Source organism: Myxine glutinosa, chromosome 9 (genome assembly GCF_964187855.1).
Source record: "Myxine glutinosa chromosome 9, kmMyxGlut1.1, whole genome shotgun sequence".
Lineage (NCBI taxonomy): Eukaryota > Metazoa > Chordata > Myxini > Myxiniformes > Myxinidae > Myxine > Myxine glutinosa.
Genome location: NC_136269.1, coordinates 133498071 through 133520373, shown reverse-complemented (window position 1 = coordinate 133520373; position 22303 = coordinate 133498071). Strand labels below are relative to the sequence as shown.

At 48.4% G+C, this 22303-nt stretch overlaps 1 protein-coding gene across 2 annotated transcripts in view; it reads left to right on the top strand.

Annotated features, from left to right (window-relative positions):
• LOC137434896 (signal-induced proliferation-associated 1-like protein 2) overlaps positions 1–22303 on the top strand; it is a 454554-nt gene that overhangs the window by 24618 nt on the left and 407633 nt on the right. For both annotated transcript variants that reach the window (XM_078784965.1, XM_078784963.1), the window contains exon 2: positions 19784–19923. The gene's annotated coding sequence lies outside the window, so the exon portion shown is untranslated. The remainder of the gene's footprint in view (positions 1–19783; positions 19924–22303) is intronic.

Below are 22303 nucleotides of genomic sequence, written 5' to 3'. Positions count from 1 at the left end.
GGAGCAGCTGGGTACAACTGGGTACGGTGGGTACAGAGAGGGATGGGTTTGGGACACAAGATTTAGAGGCAAACACAGAGTTGAGGCATTCAGCTTTTTCACGTGTGGAGTCAGCTGTGTAGCCGTTTGAGGTGAGGGAGGGGATGGAGGGGGAACAAACACCAGAAACAGATTTGACCAGACGCCACCAGGATTTGGAAGAGGGAGACAGATAAGAGAGTTAGGTCTTGAGAACGGAGAGATATTGTTTCCTGGCTCTCCTGAGGGTGGACACACACTTGTTTCGGGCTTTGTGAAAGGAAAGGAGATTTCCTTCCGTTGGATTTGCTTTCCAGGAGACGAAAGCAAGTTGTTTCTGGGCAACAGCCTCACCACAAGATTCCGTGTACCATGGACCGGAGGAAGGGTATGACAACTGAAGACTAGATGGGATAAATCTGTGCATGAGAGAGAGCAATTTACTTGAATTCCCAGGATGAGTTGATGTCAGAGGCGGGAGAGATGGGAGACCAGTCCAGATGATTGATGGCTGCTTGAAGACCGTGCCAGTTGGCCTGAGTGAAATGCCAGACTCGTCGACGCTGAGGAGGCTCTCTGAGAATGGTCAGAGAGATGTCCACTTTAACAAGCACATGATCAGATGAGCTGATTGGAGCAGAAGAAGAGCAGCAGACATTTTCAGGGAAGTTAGTCATAACGAAGTCCAGAAGAGAAGATGCTACGTTGACTGAAATCCGGGTCGGGAAATTGACTGATTGTGTCAGTCCTAGTGAGTCACAGAAGTCCTTTGCTGAAGAGCCATGGCTGGTGAGAGAGGTACCCACACCCAGCCAACTGGCATGGTGACAATTGAAATCGCTACATATGAGGAAGAGAGAGTTGGGATGGGTCGATAGAAGTTGGTCCATATTATCAGACAGCGAGGTGTAGTTGGAGTCATCACTGTTTTGGTGGACGGTACAACACACATATGAACAAAAGGTGGGAGCGAAGGGGAAGCCCGTAGCCAAAGGTATTCCTGGGGGTGAGGTGGAGAGAGGACAGTGGGAGCGCGAGTGAGGAAGAGTTTTTTTTATAAAGATAGCAACCGCACCTCCAGGACGAGGCTCAGGTCTATCATACCGGAGGAGGGAGTAACCTGGGAGAGATACCAAGGAAATCAGAGACATCATGAAGGAGGAAAGTTTCTGATAAGCAGATCACATCTGGTTTGTCAGAAGCAACCTGTATGGAGAGATCAGTCAAGTTTGAGCGAAGGCCCCGGATGTTTGAGGTCCATACCGTTAATGAAGAGGAAGGGGGAGTATCGGATACAGAACGGGGGGGGGGGGGGGGGGGGGAGGGAAGGGTAGGGTAAGATGTGGAAGAGGAGGAAGAGGTAGGGAGAGCTGTTGAAGGTGTGTCAGAGATTTCAGAATAGCTTGGAGAAAGGAAGAATGGGGCGGACAAAAGGTTTGATGGAGATTGGGTGAGGCACAGTGAGGTGTTATTTGAGGAGGGGGAAGAGCGAGGCAGAAGGTTGGGGGAGATGAAGGTGAAAGTTTGAAGGGGGAAGAAGCAGGGAGGGCGCTTTGAGGAGGAGGGGTGAGAGGTGAGTCTAGGAGGGGAGGAGCGAGGGAGAGTCTCGGAGGGGAGGGGAGTGGGGGGTGTTAGCTATTTAGGGTGACGGTGGATTAGTGAGTGGTGCGGGATGGTGTTGCAGTTTAGAGCTATGGTGGTTTCTTCTGCTTCATTGTGGAGATGGCATTCTCTCAATCGTGGCGGATAACCATAAGATCGTCATCTCTGTTGTTTAATAACAGTGATCTGTAAAATGTCAGTCACGCACTCTGACGCACTCTGACGCACTCTGACGCACTCTGACGCACACAGACGCACACAGACGCACACAGACGCACACAGACGCACACAGACGCACACAGACGCACACAGACGCACACACAATCGCAAAACCCCTTCCCCCGCAAAATATACTGTACTAGCAAGGCAACCGTACTATGCATGGGTGGGCTTGCACATGTGGTAAAAGGGCAAACTGGTAATGCCAAACCCATGAGTGAGTTTACATGCAGACATAGATGAAGAGACAGCAGCGCTTCGTATGGGTGGAAATTCAAAATCGCAATTTAATTGAGATATTGCCAAACGGCGAATGTTTCTACATGCAAATAAATGACGAACCGGCGAATGTTTCCATATGCTGTAAATGGCGAAACTGTGGATGCTGAACCCGTGAATGTGTTTGTATGTGAGTGAGAGCAGCTTCCTACGGGTGGAAACTCAAAATCATAATTTTATTGAGAAATTTATGGAAACATCCCACCTCCTCAGGACACCCACTGGGACCCCAAAAGGTTCCACAGAAAGTTTGGCAGGGCTAGTCCCAAAATCTGTGGGAGTAATGCGGAGACGGACAGACAGCAACCGCCCAGCGTAGTACTACCGTCCTGTCTTAGGAGCATTAAAGTGGTTCCTGGAACCATCTTGCACTCTTCTTGTCAGGGTTGCTGGTCTTGCTCTCTGTCTCACTCAAACTATAGCTACCGGCCTAGCTTCAATCTCTCTTTCTCACAAACAAACATCATACACTTTTCATCATACACTTTTCTTCTCTTTTATTTAAGGCCTGGCCTCGATGAGGGATATATATAGTTTGTGCTTGGAGCCTTCAACATAAAAAAGACCTGGTTTAGTCCCTGGTCAATGAACACCGGCCTCAGAAGAATAGCCAAACATTGTTACTCCGAGGCATAGACCCGAAGGTGGCGGGATTATCTTTTCGCGCGTGGGAAGGACCCAAAGCCTTACCTGAATGGACGGCCGCCACGGGGTTTATTCCTCGAACCCACAAACATAGATACGGGACAAGCAAAATTCACAATACAATAATGAAATGCAAAAATAAAGGATTTAATGAAAAGAATTGTAGACCAATTAAAATGAAGGCTGCAGTAAAACTATAATTCCTAATTGAGGCACCCCCATTCAGACACAATTACAGACACAGGGAAACGTAAAAGAAAAAGATGGTTTGGTGAGTCGGCCGATACTCAGCCTTGCTCTGACGAGGACGAGTGTGAATGGTACTCGAGTCTCCGCGCGAGAGCGCACGCGCACAAGATAGCGCGAATCGCCAAACGGCACACTGAGCCGCGAAGCGGTGGCAAAATTTCCTCCTCCTCTGAATTCCTGACCGAACTGTACCGCACAGTCACAGCGTGTCTGGAGAGCACCACTGCTCGGGAACACCGTCCTCCTCCAGTCGTTTGACGCTCCACAAAGCCCCGATAAGTCTCAGGCGCACACGGCACGAAGCGCAGCCGTCCTCCACCCAGGCCAGAACAAGAGAGAGCGAGAGCGAGGGACGCATCCTCTTTTTTTTCCCCTTGCTGACGTCGCACTCCACCAAACCTCACGTCCCATTAAATCATCATCCCATCTCCATGACCAATCATCCCTTTCGGGGCGGGGCCTCACGGCCTGCTTGACCCCCAATGACGAAGCTCAAGCGTGGCCTGTCAGTTTGAGGCGGAGTCTAGCCGTCCTTTGTGAATGTTCAGCTTTCTGTCGGCAATGTCGGTGGTTGTTGTTGGTTAATGGACGGCGCTCGTTTGCATGACTGGCCGAGTGAATGTAAAAACATAAGGGAAAATCACAGGAGGCAAGTATATACTGGGACTTATCCTTAAGCCCTATCTAACTTAACACAAAAACCACCCTCCGTGTAGTGACATGCAAACACTCGTAACCTGACAGGTTCCCTGCGTATTACACCGAGGGTTCTTCCTCTTCACGTCACATGGTCCATGTTAAACGATACTTTCCTATCTCCACTACGGTATTTCATCCCTACCCCCATAAACGTAACAATATATGTATATATATTATATATATATGTATATATTTGTGTGTGTTTCTAAAATTTGTACCTTAAGAGGGGAGGGGGTGCGGGGGGGTCGAGACTCGATCGCACACAATGTAATGGTGTTAAAAAGGAGGATTGAACAAAGAAAAGCACAATAATAATGAGAAGTACTCTACCATCCAAGTACGAGTAAGATGAGGTGTAATTTTCTTGTGAAAACATTTGAAAGCAATTACTTCATGAACTGTTGATAATGAAGATGGGAACATCCAACAATTTTTATTCATTTATTATCTCTTGCATCCAATGCTCATGGAAATGGCTCGATTCTCACTGACTAGCTTGTGAATGTCCGCAGAGATAAGTGGTGCTCGCGAGAAGTGGCAGCAAGTGTACATGTTTACCACCTGTGAACTACATCACCTTTTAAAGGCGGTCGAGTTCCACCTCTAACTGACATCTCATAACCACAGTCGTCAGCAGCCTGAATCCTCAAGCACAACAAGTCTAGCTTTGCCACACACGACTGCTTCATCGGGAAATAGTTCTTACATTGATCATGTTTTGAGTAATTAGACTCGAACTAACGATGTCAAGCATGACCAACGTATCAAGCACCCACCAAACCTGGCAAGATATATATATATATATATACTTACTTTTTCCTCAGGCGAAATTTGCATTTATGTTTATTTAAATTATACAATGGACTACAAAATGTAAATGTTTCATGATATTTGTTATATTATATCACCTTTATCTATCAATATTGTTGAAATGAAGATGAAATAGCTGTATGTTGAAATATGTTGAAAAAGTCAAAACTTTACATGGGGTGTACTTTCTTTTTCACGTGACTGTATATATGTATATATATATATATATTGTTGTGGATCTGTCGCCGGCCCTCTCCCCTTATCAAGGGGGGATTAATCCCCTTGTCTTTACTGACCTGGCGTGACCTGAGACCTATTACGTCCCTTCCGGACAGCGCTAAATAGGGTTTCAGGACCAAATTCGCTGTGACCTAAGTACTAGCGCTGCCCTGGAAGCGAGGGAATAAGCCTCGTACGAACCACATGTGATGGTGATATGCCGAGCGGTTTGCGTACACGTGATCCACGCTATTTATAATTACTAGACCCGATTGGAGTGATCTTATTCGTACCACGCTTAGTCAATGGAGAAATCACAAAGGCGATCGAATTGGAAAGAAAAGGAAGAACAAATTGGTTTAATTATGATTGCACGTATTTACAGCACAGGAGGAAGAGACACAGAGCAATCCTTATACAGTCTTATACTTAATACCCTAGGACAAACGGGCCCGTCTCACTCACACTCACACTCACACGGGGATTGCAGATTGGCAGGATGATGTTCACCAGCGCCGCGGTGGTCGTCCAGGATCGGCCCCGTCCGGCTCTCCACGGTCCCCGGCACGTTCCGTGAAGATGGAGGTAGGCGAAGGCAGGACCGCGTATCTTGTCGCTCGAATGGAACGGATTATCTCGGGGCGAACGGTGGGGGGCGGACTTAGCGCGGCTGGCAGCTATTCAGCCGCGTTCACTCGCTTTGGCTGAACCGCGTGAGTTATCAACGCCCTGTCTGCGCCCACGTATTCCACGTAACAAGGTTCATACAGTGCGAAGGATCCTTTCCAAGTGCGTCTCCTTAGAATCCTCTCGTAAACTCCGCACAAGCTCAGCGCACCTCCCTCGATAACTCTCAAGTCCTATCCTCCGTGAGTCCTGTTATCAAGCTCCCTCTCTGCAAGTCCTTCCGAGAGCTTTTCGCATCGGGTTATATACGCCACGCCCTTCGAACACTCTGGAACTCACCAGACGCTCTTCACCACACCCTCTCACGCCATGCCGCTCGAGCTCTGATTGGCTGGTTCATTCTTACCGTCCCCACTGCTGCTGCGCCGAGCTCAACCCTCCTTCACCTTTCGAGGCCCTGCCTCGTGTTAACTTGACTAGCTAGTGGACAGCCAAATGGGACGTGGGATGGATTGCGCCCATAGAGGTAGAATGGAGGTGTACGCAAAATGAATGTAGGGCCTATTCTCCTGCCTTTACACAATGCAGGTACTAAGAGAGGAAATGGCCTATTCTTACACATACTAAGACATAACTATACTACAAATGGGCCTATATGTTGTTCGTGTGACTAACTATGGGGGGCAAACCTTTAACATTTATTGACTTCAATGTGCCAATCTCAAAACTGCAGCACTGCCCCCCTCCCTCGTCAGACTCGTCCCCGAGTCGAACCCACACAAGTGTGAACGACCGGTTTTGAGCAAGACGTCGGACTAGTTTTTAATTATGTGTGACACTTAGATGTGGTTCCCTTCTAAAATTTACTCTAACCCCGTGTATGTGACAGTTTTACAACACTAAATATGTCCCACCTATTGCGTCGTGTAACTAACTAACAGACTCGCACCCACAACTAATCGAATTGCGGAATTAATTCTCAAACTACACATAAAGCCGGTGGGTAGAATCTTTTTTACAAGCACAAAAACCTAATTATTTACATTTCGATAACCCAGGACCTCTTCTTTTTGTGGAAAAAAGATTGGAGGGGAGAGAAAGCACAGCAATGCACCAATACACCAAAACACATTCATCAATGCACAGTTCAAAAAGTTCACTATTTGCTGCTGGGCCGCATCTTCTTCTTGCTTCATCTTCTGTGTGCAATAAAAACTTAGTTCTTCTTTCCTGGCACACCAGAATAAAATGTACAAGAACCCGTGTTCGTTTTTATTTGTCAGCAGGGCCAACCTTATGTGGTCCAACTGCGTGACATTGATGCCACTTAAAACCAGTGGTCCGAAGATGAAAGGTAAGTTTGCAGCAAATGACTGCTCAGCAAAGTGTAACGCCACAAAACGTGTTGTCCATGTGTAATGTGGTGCAGCAAAGTGTCTGTGCATGTGCAGCAAAGTTATAATAAGAGTACGGCAGCAAAGTACTGTGCAGTTCACCCGCATGGCCGTAGCAATGTGCAGCCGCACAGGTGTAGCAAAGTGCAGCTGCACAGTTCGAGGTTGTTGCACAACTCCTCCAAAATGGGTCCATGGGTGGGGAGGAGAGACAAAGCACAGTTAGCAAAGGAAAGGGTGCAATGGTACACCAAAACACAAGGTAATGCAACATGAGGGGTGCGGGAGAGCGAGCAGAGCAAGCTCGTCCCTAACCGTTCGTACCCCCCTCCCCCCCCCCCCCCCCATGTCAGCTTACCCTACCCTTGCCCTTCCCTGTATTTACAAATTACAATTCCGTCTCTATGTCTTGTCTCCCATATCCCCCTCTAAACCAAATTCGTCTTCCAATCCCTCCCAATAAGGAAGAGATGGAATAACACACAATGTCACTCTTACGTCGAGATGCGTCTTACTCACTCAAATCGTTCATTTGGTGCTGGTGTGGAGCTTTGTCACCTTGGTGAATGAATGTGGATGGCGGGAAGGGACTTCTCTCAAATCCTAACTACACTAGTTGACATTAACTTTTAAACTAACCCGGGGTCATGCCCTGCCAATCGGCATCTTTAAACTATGTGGTTCGAAAAACCTGATTCCCATTGACCACCTGGTGCCTTCCAAAATTTGGGTCTCACTCCCCAATTTTTCAATCTATGCCTTTGCACAATTTCGGGGCTGGGTCGTGTGGCTCCACTAGCAGGTCTACCTACCTGCGCACCTCCGCCACTGAAGTAGCCACCCGAGCTTACCTTGCTCCTTGCGACTACCTAAATTGGGGGAGGCCTCTCCTGGCTCTCTCACCCCCTGATGCCCTCTCTGGCATTGGGCTACGCGGGTCCTCTCTTGGGATCCTCGGGCCCCACTGAACACTAATCATAACCCTAACTGGCTCCCGGAGCCTACCTGTGGCCTCACCTGGCCGACAAACTACCAGTGGCGGAGTGCTCCAATAACCATACGCACCAGCAAAGCCCACACACCCAGCCATTCCACAGACTCATGCACCCATCCATGCACCTCCTGCTACTTCCTGCACCACAGATGTCAATATCCAATAATTTACCTAAGCCCTCTACCTGACTTTACTCTACCCACCCCGGGTATTCGTGAAGGGGTCCATCTCCCCCCATTCACTCCTTCGCACCATGCATTCCACACCACTTATTCCCACACACACCAAGCTCTCTTGCACACCTCTTGTGCTCACACACCTGTTCCCCACTTGCACACCATGCAAGTCAATTCACTTCAACACACTCCATTCGTCCTCAATACACCACTCATACACCACCTCTGGTTATCCCCGACCAATGCCTCATTTGCTCAAGCTCATCCACACACAGTGATTCTCATTCAATTCCTCATTTGCTCATGCTCATCCACACACACACAGCACCATCTAACTAGCTGCTTTTCCCCTAAAACTCGTGCTCCCCTGTCTTCCCTTACACTAAGCACTCCCTCGTCATTATCATCCACCTAATCTGACTACGTCCCCTCTACCTGTACCATGTCCCTACTTAAATCTTGTCCCTACTGTCATTTCTAAATCCCTATCAATTAACCTAGCCCGCCCTCGGCAAGTTTACACTGCCACCCCATAATCTACTGCTCATGTGCCCCAAGACATGTGAGGAATGGTGAAACCACCACTCCTTCACGCCGGGTACTATTCGCCAACATCATTGCTAATCGTCCGCTACACTGGAGCCTCTCGGTGCGGAAGTACATTTTCACAGCTCGGCTTCGAAAAGCCGAACGATGCATACGGGTGGTTGGTCGCCTGTAGGTTGGGTCCGTCCGGCATTTTCGATTCAGGGGAGGAGGTTTTGTTGGGCCAAGGTTCCAGGCGCCATCTCTGCGCGGAGCCCTGCGGTCCCATGCACGATGGCCCGACTGTCCACGGTCGGAGCATCGCACCCGCCAGGGGGCACGGCTCCCACCTCTCCTACCCCCCCTCGAACCATGCCGATCGCCTTTCCCGCCAAGGCGCGGCACCGACCATACAGGGCGGGGCCCGGCACGAATCGTGCACGGCGCTCCTTGCGAGACAACCGCGGCAACGATTCCCGCCGATCCCCGCAGCACACAAAGCACACCACGCACCAAGGGCTCGCGTCGGCTATACTTCACCCTAAACGCTGCCCCGGTCTTCGTCGATGCTAGGGCCGTGTTCTCAACACACGCGACCCGTTCCACACTCGTATTCCCTGCATTCTATTACCGCACGCTCGTGCACATCACTCAGGCGCACTCATGCCGTTTGCACACTCCATTATCACACACCCTTGCACACATCCTGGCGCACTCGTACTACTCGCGCACTCAGTTACACACTTGGCCATCGCACACCCTCGCGTACACTCTTGCGCACACTCCTCCGTTACGTACTCCGTAACGTCCACCGGGTGTGCACTCTCCTGGTGCACACCCAATCAGCGCACACTTACCCACGAGTGTGCACTCTCCTGTTGCACACCCAATCACGTGCTCTGGTGTGCATTCCTGCACACTCTCCAACACGCTCCGGTGTGCATCCGCCCTCACTCTCCTCATCCATCGCACACTCTGTTTCGCACTCTTCTTCGACACACTCTTCCCGCTCACATTCCGTCATACTCTTGCGCTTCGGTGCGCACTTTTTTTGCACACGCGCGCCATTCACTCGCGTACATCGCACCACGGACCTTCCACGAGCGCCCGTGTTTCGTCGGGATCCCAAGCGCGGCAAAAATCTTTTCGCGCCAAACACTTTCGCGCCATACACACTCCTGCTCACCTTCGGGATTCTCTTCTCCGCCAGCACCTGCAAACCTTCATTTTCGTTAGGAAGCACGACATCACAATGAAAATCCAAACTTTGTGCAAATTCCATTTCTTTCTTCCGTGATTCATTTCCTATCTCTGCTGTCTCTTCGGCCCCAATTTCAACTATAATTTCTATGATTTCTTTTTCTACCGCGACCGTCGGCACCCTTAAAATTTTCTCTTCCAATTCGGCGGCCGTCGGCTTTTCCACACCCCGAGTAGCGATTTCTATCCCCTCGGTCAACTTGGCTGCGCTCTGCCCAAGCTCACTCCCCCCGCGGTCCTCGCACCGTGTTACCTCGTCGCGTCCCTTTGCGACGTCTTCGCTCAACATGCGCCTTATGTCCTTCCCCATCTCTCTCGTTTCCTTTTTCGACGCCACCCTCATTTTTTTCAATTCGTTCTTTCGAGTGTCCATTTTGCTTTCCAGCCCCTTTTTCACCTCTTCCAATTGATCACCCATTTTTTTTATTTCCCGGGTGGATTTGTCCCCCATTTCTTTCAATTGGCCACCCATTTTGTTTTCCAATTCATCACCCATTTTTTTATGTCCCTCCTTGCTTTATCTCTCTGGATGTCCATTTTCCCATTTATTTTATTGATGTCATTCTTTTGGGCGCCCATATTACACCTTGCCTCATCCCTCATTTCTTTCATGTCCCTCATAATTTGGGCTAGGTATGACCCGATGTCGAGCCCGGTCTGCACAGCGGGCCCGGCTGCCACCGCCATGTGCGAGGCGCCGCCATTTCCACCCCTGCTGTCTGCCCTTCTTCTGCTTCCTCCTCTTGCTCCAACTCTTCCCGTGGGTCCTGGGTTATCAATTCTTCCTCCTCTACCTCATCATTTACCCCCACCGGCATTCGACCGCCTTGGCTAGCCATGGCACGAATTTAATTTGGATGTTAATAATTAAATTTTGGTTGCTCGTAATTTTGAGTGCGTTAAGAGCACTTCGGGTCCTATCCCAACTCCTGACACCAATTGCTGTGGCCAATATGTACAATTGGTGTCCAAAATTTGGTCTAAATAATTTCGTCCCAGGTTCCAAATCCCACTCCTGACACCAATTGTTGTGGATCTGTCGCCGGCCTTCTCCCCTTATCAAGGGGGGATTAATCCCCTTGTCTTTACTGACCTGGCGCGACCCGAGACCTATTACGTCCCTTCCGGACAGTGCCAAATAGGGTTTCGGGACCAAATTCGCTCGTACCTTAGTACTAACGCTGCCCTGAAGCGAGGAAATAAGCCTTGCACGAACCACGTGTGATGGTGATGTGCCCGAGCGGTTTGCGTACACGTGAGCCACGCTATTATTAGTTACTAGACCCGATTGGAGCGATCTTATTCGTACCACGCTCAGTCAATGGAGAAATCACAAAGGCGATCGAATTGGAAAGAAAAGGAAGAACAAATTGGTTTAATTATGATTGCACGTATTTACAGCACAGGAGGAAGAGACACAAAGCAATCCTTATACAGTCTTATACTTAATACCCCAGGACAAACGGGCCCGTCTCACTCACACTCACATGGGGATTGCAGATTGGCAGGATGATGTTCACCAGCGCCGCGGTGGTCGTCCAGGATCGGCCCTGTCCCTGGCCTCTCCACGAACCTCTCCACGGTCCCTGGCACGTTCCGTGAAGATGGAGGTAGGAGAAGGCAGGACCGCGTATCGCCGTATCGTGTCGCTCAAACGGAACGGTTTATCTCAGGGCGAACGGTAGAGGGCAGACTTTGCGCGGCTGGCAGTTACTCAGCCGCGTTCACTCGCTTTGGCTGAACCGCGTGAGTTATCAACGCCCTGTCTGCGCCCACGTATTCCACGTAACAAGGTTCATACAGTGCGAAGGATCCTTTTCAAGCGCGTCTCCTTAGAATCCTCTCATAAACTCCGCACAAGCTCAGCGCACCTCCCTCGATAACTCTCAAGTCCTTTCCCTCCGCGAGTCCTCTCCTCCGCTAGTCCTTTCCTCCGCGAGTCCTTTTACTCCGCGAGTCATTCCGAGGGCTTTTCGCATCGGGTTATATATGCCACGCCCTTCGAACCCTCTGGAACTCACCAGACGCTCTTCACCACACCCTCTCACGCCATTCCGCTCGAGCTCTCATTGGCTGGTTCATTCTTAGAGCTGGCTCTCATTGGCTGGTTCATGCCGCACCGAGCTCAACCCTCCTTCACCTTTCGAGGCCCTGCCTCGTGTTAACTTGACTAGTGGATAGCCAAATGGGACGCGGGATGGATTGCGCCCATAGAGGTAGCATGGAGGTGTACACAAAATGAATGTAGGGCCTGTTCTCCTGCCTTTACACAACGCAGGTACTAAGAGAGGAAATGGCCTATTCTTACACATACTAAGACATAACTACACTACAAATGGGTCTATATGTTGCTCGTGTGACTAACTATGGGGGGGCAAACCTTTAACATTTATTGACTTCAATGTGCCAATCTCAAAACCGCAGCAATATATATATATATATATATATATATATATATATATATAATATTGTTGCGGATCTCGGGTTTGTCAACGTACTAAGTGGGGGGGGGGGGGGGGGGGTTAAGCCCTGTTCCCCCTCAAACTCCGAGTCCACGAGGCCGCCACCCACACTACACTCGTGGTGGATGGATTGCTAAGCAATTCCAGCCGCCGAGCCCGCAGCTACGCGTGGAAGGGTTAACGGTCATGACCCAAGTACCTTCGACACACGCAGCCGTGAGAACGGGGACTGAACCTCGCACGAGTCACGCTGGTACTGGACGCTCGAGCGGTTGTGCGTCGCGTAACTCGTTCCGTTAACACTATTGAACCCGATCGAGCTGTTTTAATTCGGGCAATGCGAGGCCAATGTTGAAAGGACGATGACGGCCAGGTTGGAAACCAAACCACAGGATTTATTTACAAGGTACAGTATTCACAGAAAAGGGACACAGCGAAGAATCTTAGCGGCCTTACCTAGGTTCCCAGACAAGGGCCCTCAGATTCGTTCGGGGAAGGGAAGGAAGAGGGTAATGCGCCCAAAGCGCGGCCGCTTCGTGCAGTTTGCCTGGACGGGCTCGTTGGACGGAAACCCCCAAGGATCGCTCCAACCTGGGACACCACAGCCGGAGATGTTCGCGGTAGGGGCGTTGATCAAGGTCGTGCACGTAGCAGGAATCCGAGGAGCGTATCTCAGGGTCGGCGAGGCAGAGAGAGTTTGGAGCGCCTGCAAGAGAGCCAGCCTGCCAGAGAGGGTTCGGAGTGCCGAGCCAGAGAGAGTTCGGAGTGCCGAGCCAGAGAGAGTTCGGAGCGCCTGCAAGAGAGCGTCAGCCTGCCAGAGAGAGTTTGGAGTGCCGAGCCAGAGAGAGAGAGAGAGAGAGAGTGGGTGTCCGGGCCGGGTTTTATAGCCCCCCGACACCTCACTCGAACGTTCCACGGGCCTCCATTGGCGGCCTGGGGTCACGTATCGTGACAGCCCCTTATTGGTCACCCTTGGCCACCCCCTTCAGCTCCCATTGGCTGCTCGCTGCTCACCGGCCACACCATCCAGCTCCTCCCTCGGGCCTGCAAGGCCTGGACTAGGCCCATGACAAGGCACTTTAGCCTGCAATGAGGCCTACCATTACCCTGCCTGCTTCAACGCATATTAACATTGGGAAGGAGACTATACTTCACATTTAATAAGAAATAACTAACTATGCGAGGCTACATGTTGTGGTGTAACTAACTATGGGGGGGGGGGGGGGGGGTGCCTTTATTTACAAAACCGCAAATATATATATATATATTCTGTTCTCGTACAGCAGCAATGAAGGTTTGAAAGGGTGGAAATGCGAATGGTTCGACGGATGTGCGGAGTATCGTTGAGAGAGAGGAAGACAAATGATGAATTGCGAAAGATGATGGGAATAGAGCCTGTGATTGATGCTGTGAAGAGGAACAGGTAGAGATGGTTTGGTCATGTGTTGAGGAAGGATGAAAGTGACTGGTTGAGAAGAGTGATGGAAATGAATGTAGAAGGAAGCAGAGGACGGGGAAGACCGATAAAGACTTGGCTAAAGATGGTGGAAGAAGAAATGCGGGCAAGGGGGTTAACAAGGAGAGATTTTTTTTTTTTTTTTTTGTATACAAGATCGAGGCTCGTGAAAGAGCGAACATTAATCACAGAAAGACAAACCGACACATAAAACATATAACATCGGGAGCGGTAGACAAGATGGGGAGAGAGGGGGAAGGACACAAACACAACATTTGAGAGCAGGGACCGAGAGACATGGAGACATCGAGAGATCTGAGAGAGGGCGAGGGCTTTGGGGGGGGGGGCATGGGAAGGGGGCAGTGGGAGAGGTATAAAACATATGGACACTGCCAGGACTTCCAGGAAAGAAGTTGGAATTTCAAACAAGGTGGATCTGGGGTGAATTAGCGGGGGTAGAAAAGATCAAGGTTTTGGATGGGGGAAGATAAGAGATGGTGGTGAACAGCTGTTGTAAAGACCTGGAGGGAGGAGTGGGATTGAAGGGAGTGAGGGAGTTTGTTCCAGAGGCGGGAGAAAAGAGGAATGAAAGAGTGAAGGTGAGCAGAGAGCCGAGATTTCGGCAGTTTAACCATCAGAGGGTTGCTGGCAGATCTTGTGCGACCTGTAGGAATATTTGGGGGACAGAGCACAGAGAGAGCTGGGGGTGCAAGGCCGGAGAGGAGTCGGTAGAAGACAGAAAGACCACCTACCTGCCTGCGGTGAGTGAGTGAAAGGCCCTCAGAGATAGCTTCATCGCGGGAGATTCCAATAATTCTGAAAGCTTTGGTTTCAACAGCGTGAAGCCGAGCTAGGTGTGAGGCAGGAGCACCGGCCCATAGGGGAGAACAGTATTCCATTGAGCTGCGGATGAAAGCCTTGTATGTGGTGAGGAGCTCAGGTGTGCCGAGGAAGGACTTCGCACGACGGAGGATGCCCAGTCGGCGACTGGCTTTGGAGGCCAGCTTGGAAATGTGGTTTTCCCAAGAAAGATCATGGCAGATAGTGAGACCCAAAATCTTGAGCGACAGAACTTCTTGGAGAGGATTGTTGAGAAAGTAGATGGGAGGGTTGTCCAGTCGATCTTTTCGGAGAGACATAGTAAGAGTGTGAGATTTGTCAGGATTGAAAGACATGTTCCACTTGTTTGACCAGTCTGTGATTTTGTCCAGGTCTTCAGAGAGTGAGGAGGCAGCAGACTGCCGATCTGAGGGAAGAGGAATGGAGCGGCAGAGAGTGGAGTCATCAGCAAAGAGATAGAGAGGATTTTCGAGAGAGTCAGAGAGATCATTGATGAAGACCAGAAAAAGCACGGGGCCCAGAACACTGCCTTGGGGAACTCCAGCCTGAACAGGAAGAGGAGATGAGAGAAACCCATTCAGGGCCACACGTTGACGACGACTAGAGAGGAAGTCCGCCAGCCATGCGTGGAGATTTCCATGGATACCAAAGGAGGAGAGTTTGGTGAGCAGAGCGGGGTGCCAGACCGTGTCGAAGGCACGTGATATGTCGAGGGAGACAGCTCTAATTTCCTGTTTGGCATTGAGGATTGGCATTGAGATGCAGAAAATAGGGCAAAATGGAGAAGATTGTCATGGGGACCGCAAGGCTAACCCCCGCTCTAGCAGGGAAAATGGCCTTTAAAATGCATGTTGTATGTTGTTGTTGTACAGTAGCCACCCGAGTCGAGTAAATGTGTGCCCGCCATTTTAAAAAAAACTATTATAATGAATTCCTGAACTGAAGCTCAAATTTATAACAAAGAAAGATTATCATTTACAGTAAGTGTATTTGAATCTAAAACCTTCTTGCATTCAAACGTTTAGCTGTCGTGCTTTTAGCCGAAACTATTTACCCGATTTGAGATTCAGCCGGACGCAATGTTTCCATCTCTTTAATTATTCACCAGAAATGGATGTATTTCTTGTGGGATTTGGAGAGGGGAGGCTGGCTTCATAATCTCCACCAGCAGAGTATATTTTGCCTTCAACGGACTGTCGGTGTTTGAGTCGACAGATCCTTTGAAGATGAGAAGCTGACCTTTGGCGTAGGCTCTGCCAATGAAGTCGTCGGACGCATTATGTTTTCGGGCTGTCTGTCTGTCTGTCCGTCCATCCGTCGTAAGTTTTCATAACGATGATGACTTGAGAACTGCTGAAGGGATCCAAGTCAAACTTTGTGTAGATATGTATAATGAGGTAAAGATAAACTTATTGGATTTTGGGGTTACGAGATCAAAGGTCAAAGTCTGTAATTTAGGCTTATAACTTGAGAACAGCTGAACGGATCCAAGTCAAACTTGGTACAGGTATGTATAATGATGTGAACATCAACTGATTAGATTTTGATGTCAGATGTCATGTTAAGTACAACTTGTGTTACCGTGCCACCTTGTGAACCAGTGATGGGATTATGACCAAACTTGGTTGAAGTGTATATTGTAATGAAAAGATGAACTGATTATATTTTGTATTAAAGGTCGAAGGTCAGAGGTGATGTCAGGTAAAAATGTGATACTTGAGAACAGCAGAAGGGATTTAACTCAAGCTTGGTACAAGAATGTATAATGATATTTGCTGTCATGCTTGGTCATAATGTGGGTGGAGTCATGTCGGTCGATGTCATAACATCGAAGAGTGGAGTTCTAGCTTTATTTTCGATTGTCGTTTTGCTTCGATGAGGGGGTGATGCCCGAAACGTCAGCTTGTCCTTGCTTTCCCATGGCGGTTGGAATACCCCTATGAACACTGTGTCAATTCGATCCATCTTTGTACCTGTCCGCTGACACGAGCCTTCACGACTAAAACCATTTTACTTTCCATTCCTCTCTTGGTCTGAGCGAGACTTGTCGCTACTCGGGTTTACCATGTTCGGAACCAACATTAGAATAATACCGGTTGCTACAAAAAAAAAGGTTGATTATTATTGCCATTCTGTGGAAACTTTGGTACATAGTGTGACTTCCCACAGGGTGTAACTAATCCATTACCTTCCCTCCACCCCTCCATCCACACTCCAACTTTGTCCCAGAGCATGGCAAGGCTTGTTCCTTCAACACACGGATACTCTTGGTTCTCAACCTATTTACCATAGTGGGCCCACACTTGCAGCTCTCGGTGTGTTATGTGGGCCGCACCCACTCAACTTGATGCTTTATCTCAAAGTGCCTTTTCACATTATACGTTTTTGACACTGAGGACCGTGTGACACAAGAAGCAAAATGGCTTCCCATCTCTTTCAGTGACAGCAAATATCTCTTTGCAGTCATCTTGTAACTTTGCTTTCTCCTTCTGCTGCCAAACTGTGATGTTTCCATCCTTCACCTGCCTTTTTACCTTCATTGCTTTTTGAATCCTTCTTTTTCTTCCTGATGCAGCACAAGGCTCCAGGGTGGCATCGTTGATCGAGTGTGGAGCTGTGCCGCTGATGCAATTCCCTCCGCAAGTTCGGGCAGGAATTTGTAATTTGTTCAGGTTACTGGTGATGGCTCACCTACTCTTCGTTAAGGACACCGTGGGAGCTTTTACGTCTACAAACTAATGCCGGCAAATGGGACGCCCAGTATAACGTCCATGTTGTATCTACATTGACGAATCACAGGGATGGTAGTTTGTAGTTGAGCCAATATTTAAACCCAGGATAGACACCTTAGGGGGTGAGTGTGCGTACCTTTAAGCCCTCCTTCTAGCCTTCCAAATTCATGCAAGGTCGTTTTTCTCCACGAATCACAAAGTGATCCATTTTTCAATGTCCAACCTAGTTTGTAGCTCCACTCAAACAAGCTGTGGGGGGAGGCAAGAGGTTTTTTTTTTTTACTTCTTTCTCTGAATCAGAAACCCTATGAATCAACAATTTCAAAATGCAATTTGAAAATTTACAATACCTAAGAGTTTTGATTTGTGAGGCACTTATAACCAGTGCATGTGGGGGGCAAAACTGGGGGCATCTTTACTTTTTTGCATTTTTTAAACAGGACGTCACTTGGGCTGCAGCAGCGTTCTGATTGGGCCGCTTGAGAACCACTGCCCTATCCATTGCTACGTCCACATAAAGTACTTTATATCTCGAGTTCAACATAATTGTGTCTGGTCCTGGCAATTGGGATTCAAGATACGCCTGTCGTGGCTCATAATCTCTCGTATGATCGGGCCTGCATTCCATCAATCTTTGTAAAGTGCTTGTGCCTTCATTTGCATAGCTGGTTACAGCAACATCTTTGTGTCTGTAATGCTCCAACCCCCCTGCTTCTACCTTCCACATTTAATAATCGGCACACTAGTTGGGTTGGTATCTTTCGCTGCTATCGCTGTGAATGATATTACATGCAAAGTGTTGAGATCGACAATAGACGAGGGCTTTTTGTTTGTATGTTTAATCTTCTTTTTGAGTTTACATCCATTGTTAAACGGAAAACCTGCAGTGCTTATTGAATTGTTTGGTGTTGTAACACTTTGGAAAGTGCTTTACAGGCTATTGTATCTTTGGAAAGTCTGAAGTGGTCCTTTCCTTGTTTACCAAGCGGTGGGCCCTCAAACGTGGAAACGATGGTGCAAAGCTGGGTTTTTTTTTTTTGTAGTGCGTACCTAAGAAGTTTTCTCTTCTCCAATTCCAACCATTGAAGTTCATGAAGCAGCAGAATGACACAATACAGTGGATAAATGGACAAAATATGGCAAAATGAAAACAGTGGGACAACCTTTTGATCCACAGCACAAGGAGAGGAATTGTAGGAGAAGGGTGAGAACAGGGTCTTAGGGGATGTAGTGAAGTTCAGGATTTTTTTAAATGGAGGATCTCAAACTCAAACATAGGACCACGATGTAACAGTGCAAAATGAACAGCGGGAAGAAGAGAGGGTGGGAGCGGTGGGGGGGGGGGGGGGGGGTGAGGGGGGGGGGCACCAACAGCAGAGAATTGATGGACGAAATAGAGGTAGACTAGGAGGGGTAAGAAATGTGGTAAAAATGAGAGCATGGGGGAAGGCACGGGGTGAAAAAGATGGATACAGCTACAAACTCTCAATCACAGAAGTGGAGGGACAAATTGGAAACCCAGAAGTAGCTGGGCTTGTTGAGGACTGTTAATAGATGTAGAGTTCATGGTTGTGGTTGTGGGATGACCTGAGATGGTGGTGAACTGCTGTTTTGAAGCCCTGGATGGAAGCATGAGACTGAAGAGACTGAGGAAAGAATGAAAGAGGAATGAATGAGTGGAGGTGAGCAGTGAGTCTGTATTTTGGGAGTTTCGCCAGAAGGGAGTTCATGGCAGACTGTAGAACCAGGGAGGGGTTGGGGTTGGGGTGGTGAGGTGCAAGGGGACAGCACTGAAAAGGATTGACAATATCATCTGCCATTCCTGATTGCTCACGTAGCGTTTTGGGGGGGATCTTGATGGCTTTTAGTTTGACAGTAAATTATAATGTTTCATAACCTAATCGCTAGATGTTAATGGCAAATTGCCCTGCAATTTAGATTATATATATATTTTTTTCCCTTCCCGTTGAGCTTCTGTGTTCGCTGTCATGAGTTGAGAGAAAAATGTGGAGAAAGACTGTAATTAGTTCTTTTGATTGGTGTGTCTATGCATATACTTATGGCTCACAGCTGCGGACTTATCACCAGATGGGAGAAGTGTCATGATCAAGTCACAGAAACATTTTCTGTTTTTTTTCCTGGAGGACGGGAAGCATATCCATCACACATTTTGTCTGTCCTGCCTTCATTCAAAATGTGTGCCAAATGAAATTCTCGAGTCGACACTTTGCTTGCGTGACGTTGGCAACGGCAAAGACGTTTTCATGTGGTTTTGAACGATGTCTGGCCAAGCTGACCGAACAAAAGGAGTGCACAATAATTCCTGTTATAGAGTCATTGGCATCGGGATTACCCAATTTGAAAGTGTCAGCATGTGTTCCTCAGTCACCGTCCACGGTTGAATTGATGCGATAATCTCAAGAAGGGCAGGTAAACGGTATTCCTTTTGAAATGCTTACCTGAGTTGCTCGGTGTGGGGCAACGACATGCGAAGCTGGTGGAGAATCTTTGTGGTGGTCGGCATTGAGACTTGTAGACTAACTAACCCCTGTGCCTTTTATTTTGTTTTGTGTGCAGCAAACGAGGAAGGACAAGCTGACCCCTCATTTCTGCCACAATCGATCAGTGGTCTTGCAGGGGAAGCGAGAACTTCTCCAGCAAAACTATCAACGCAAAATCGCTTGGTTTGGGGAGGAGAGATTAGCAGCAGCTGTGGGGTAAGTACAGTGGTGGGTTCTGAGCCAAATGGATCAACCGTGGATCCGAGGCCTTTTCAGCTGTCTTGATGGGGGTGGAGGGGTTGGCATTGTGGGTTAATTGACTTGGCATGCGCCATAACGACGGCGGTTGCAGGAATGTGGGATGCTGCCTGTTCTCTTCCTCAAAGCATCTGGCCTTGGTGAATGCAAATAGGACGTTCAAAGCCTGTGACATTAACTGCTTGTGTGAATGTGTTTTGTCGCCTTCTGACATGTTCCGCAATATTTTCTGGCAAAACAATATGCAAAAATGCAAATGAGTTCTGTTGGTTGTGACAAACGGCGAAAGTGTGCACGTGTGTGCGTATTTTGTTTTACGAGTAGTTTACATACCAATTTGAATTGGATTCGAGATAGACCAGTCTCTGCAATTCTCATGACTCCAAATCGAATAGGCCTAGTTGGAGATATTGTCATGTATGACATGCACAAGCCAAGTCTAGTTGCAAATGTTACTTCGTTGTACATTTGAATTTGCTCGTGTCTACATGATACCTCATGATTATTATGGATACAACATGCATTTTAAGGCAATTTTCCCTGCCAGAGCGGGGGTTAGCCTTGCGGTCCCCATGACAATCTTCTCCATTTTGCCCTATTTTCTGCATCTCTCCTTGTTAACCCCCTTGCCCGCATTTCTTCTTCCACCATCTTTAGCCAAGTCTTTCTCGGTCTTCCCCGTCCTCTACTTCCTTCTACATTCATTTCTATCACTCTTCTCAACCAGTCACTTTCATCCTTCCTCAACACATGACCAAACCATCTCAACTTGTTCCTCTTCACAGCATCAACCACAGGCTCTATTCCCATCATCTTTCGCAATTCATCATTTGTCTTCCTCTCTCTCAACGATACTCCGCACATCCACCGAACCATTCGCATTTCCACCCTTTCCAGCCTTCGTTGCTGCTCTACGTTCATTACCCATGTCTCGCTCCCATAAATGATAACACTTCTCACACATGCAGCATACACCTTTCCCTTCAGCTTCAACGACACTCCCCTCATCAGCACGCCACTCAGTTCCCGAAACTTCTTCCATGCACATCTCACTCCAGCAACCGTTGCCGAGTCTGATCCACCTTCTCCATTCAGCATGTCTCCGAGGTAGCAAAATGTTTTCACACCTTCCAGCTTCACGTCGTCTCCAAGATCCAACTCAACATTTCCTCCATCTGCAGCTCCCTCTGTGCATACCTTACATTTGAATGTAGCTGCCACATTGGTTAATGACCCTCTCAGACCACAACATTTTTGATGAACCCACTCAGCGCACATTGTACATTGAATGGAGTTCACTCCGACACCCTTCCTACACACAGCACAGGGCCACTTCCCAGTTCTTTCCACCTCACCACATGCTTTACCACTTGCCATCACCTTCATCTTTCCGATATTCACCTTCAGACCCTTTGTCTCCATACATTCCTTCCACTTGTTCATCTTTTCTTTCAGTCCATCCATACTTTCCGCAATCAACACCAGATCATCTGCATACAACAACTCCCACGGTAAACCCTCCTTTACGTTCTGAGCCAGCACCTCCATCACAGCTACAAATAGTAGTGGACTTAGTACCGACCCCTGATGCACTCCCACCTTCACCTCAAACTCACCACTGTTCCCGTCCTTCGTCCTTACAGCTGTGCGCGCTCTTTTGTACATTGCCATCACTATGATCAACCATTCCTCCACTCCTAACTTCCTCAATGCCCATGTCAATACTTTGCGTGGAACCCTATCGAATGCTTTCTCCAGATCAACAAACCCAAGAAACAACTTCTTCCTCTTCTCCATGTACTTCTCCTGCAACTGCCTCACAATGAAAAGCACGTCTGTCGTTCCTCTTCCTGGCATAAATCCAAACTGCATTTCGTCGATCTTCACTTTCTTCCTTATCCTCCTCTCCAACACCCTTTCCAATACCTTCATTACATGCTCCAATACCTTTATCGCTCGGTACGAGCCACACTCCAGAGGGTCACCTTTCTCCTTATATAGAGGGACGAGGGTACTCAGTTCCCAATCCACTGGAATGCGGCCTTCTTTCACCACCAGATTACAGATCTCTGTCATTCTCTTCACACCCCAACTTCCTGCTGCCTTCAACATATCTCCCACAACTCCCGTCGGCCCTCCCGCTTTTCTACCCTTCATTGCTTTTATCGCTTCCTCAACTTCCTTCTCAGTTATCTTCTCTGCCGGTCCTAAAACTGGGTTACTCTCTATGTTGCCATCCCATTCATTCTCTGTATTCAACAGCATTTCCATGTATCTTTTCCATCTTCCTTTAATTCCATCTGGGTCGACAACGATTTGTCCCACTTCATCCTTCTAG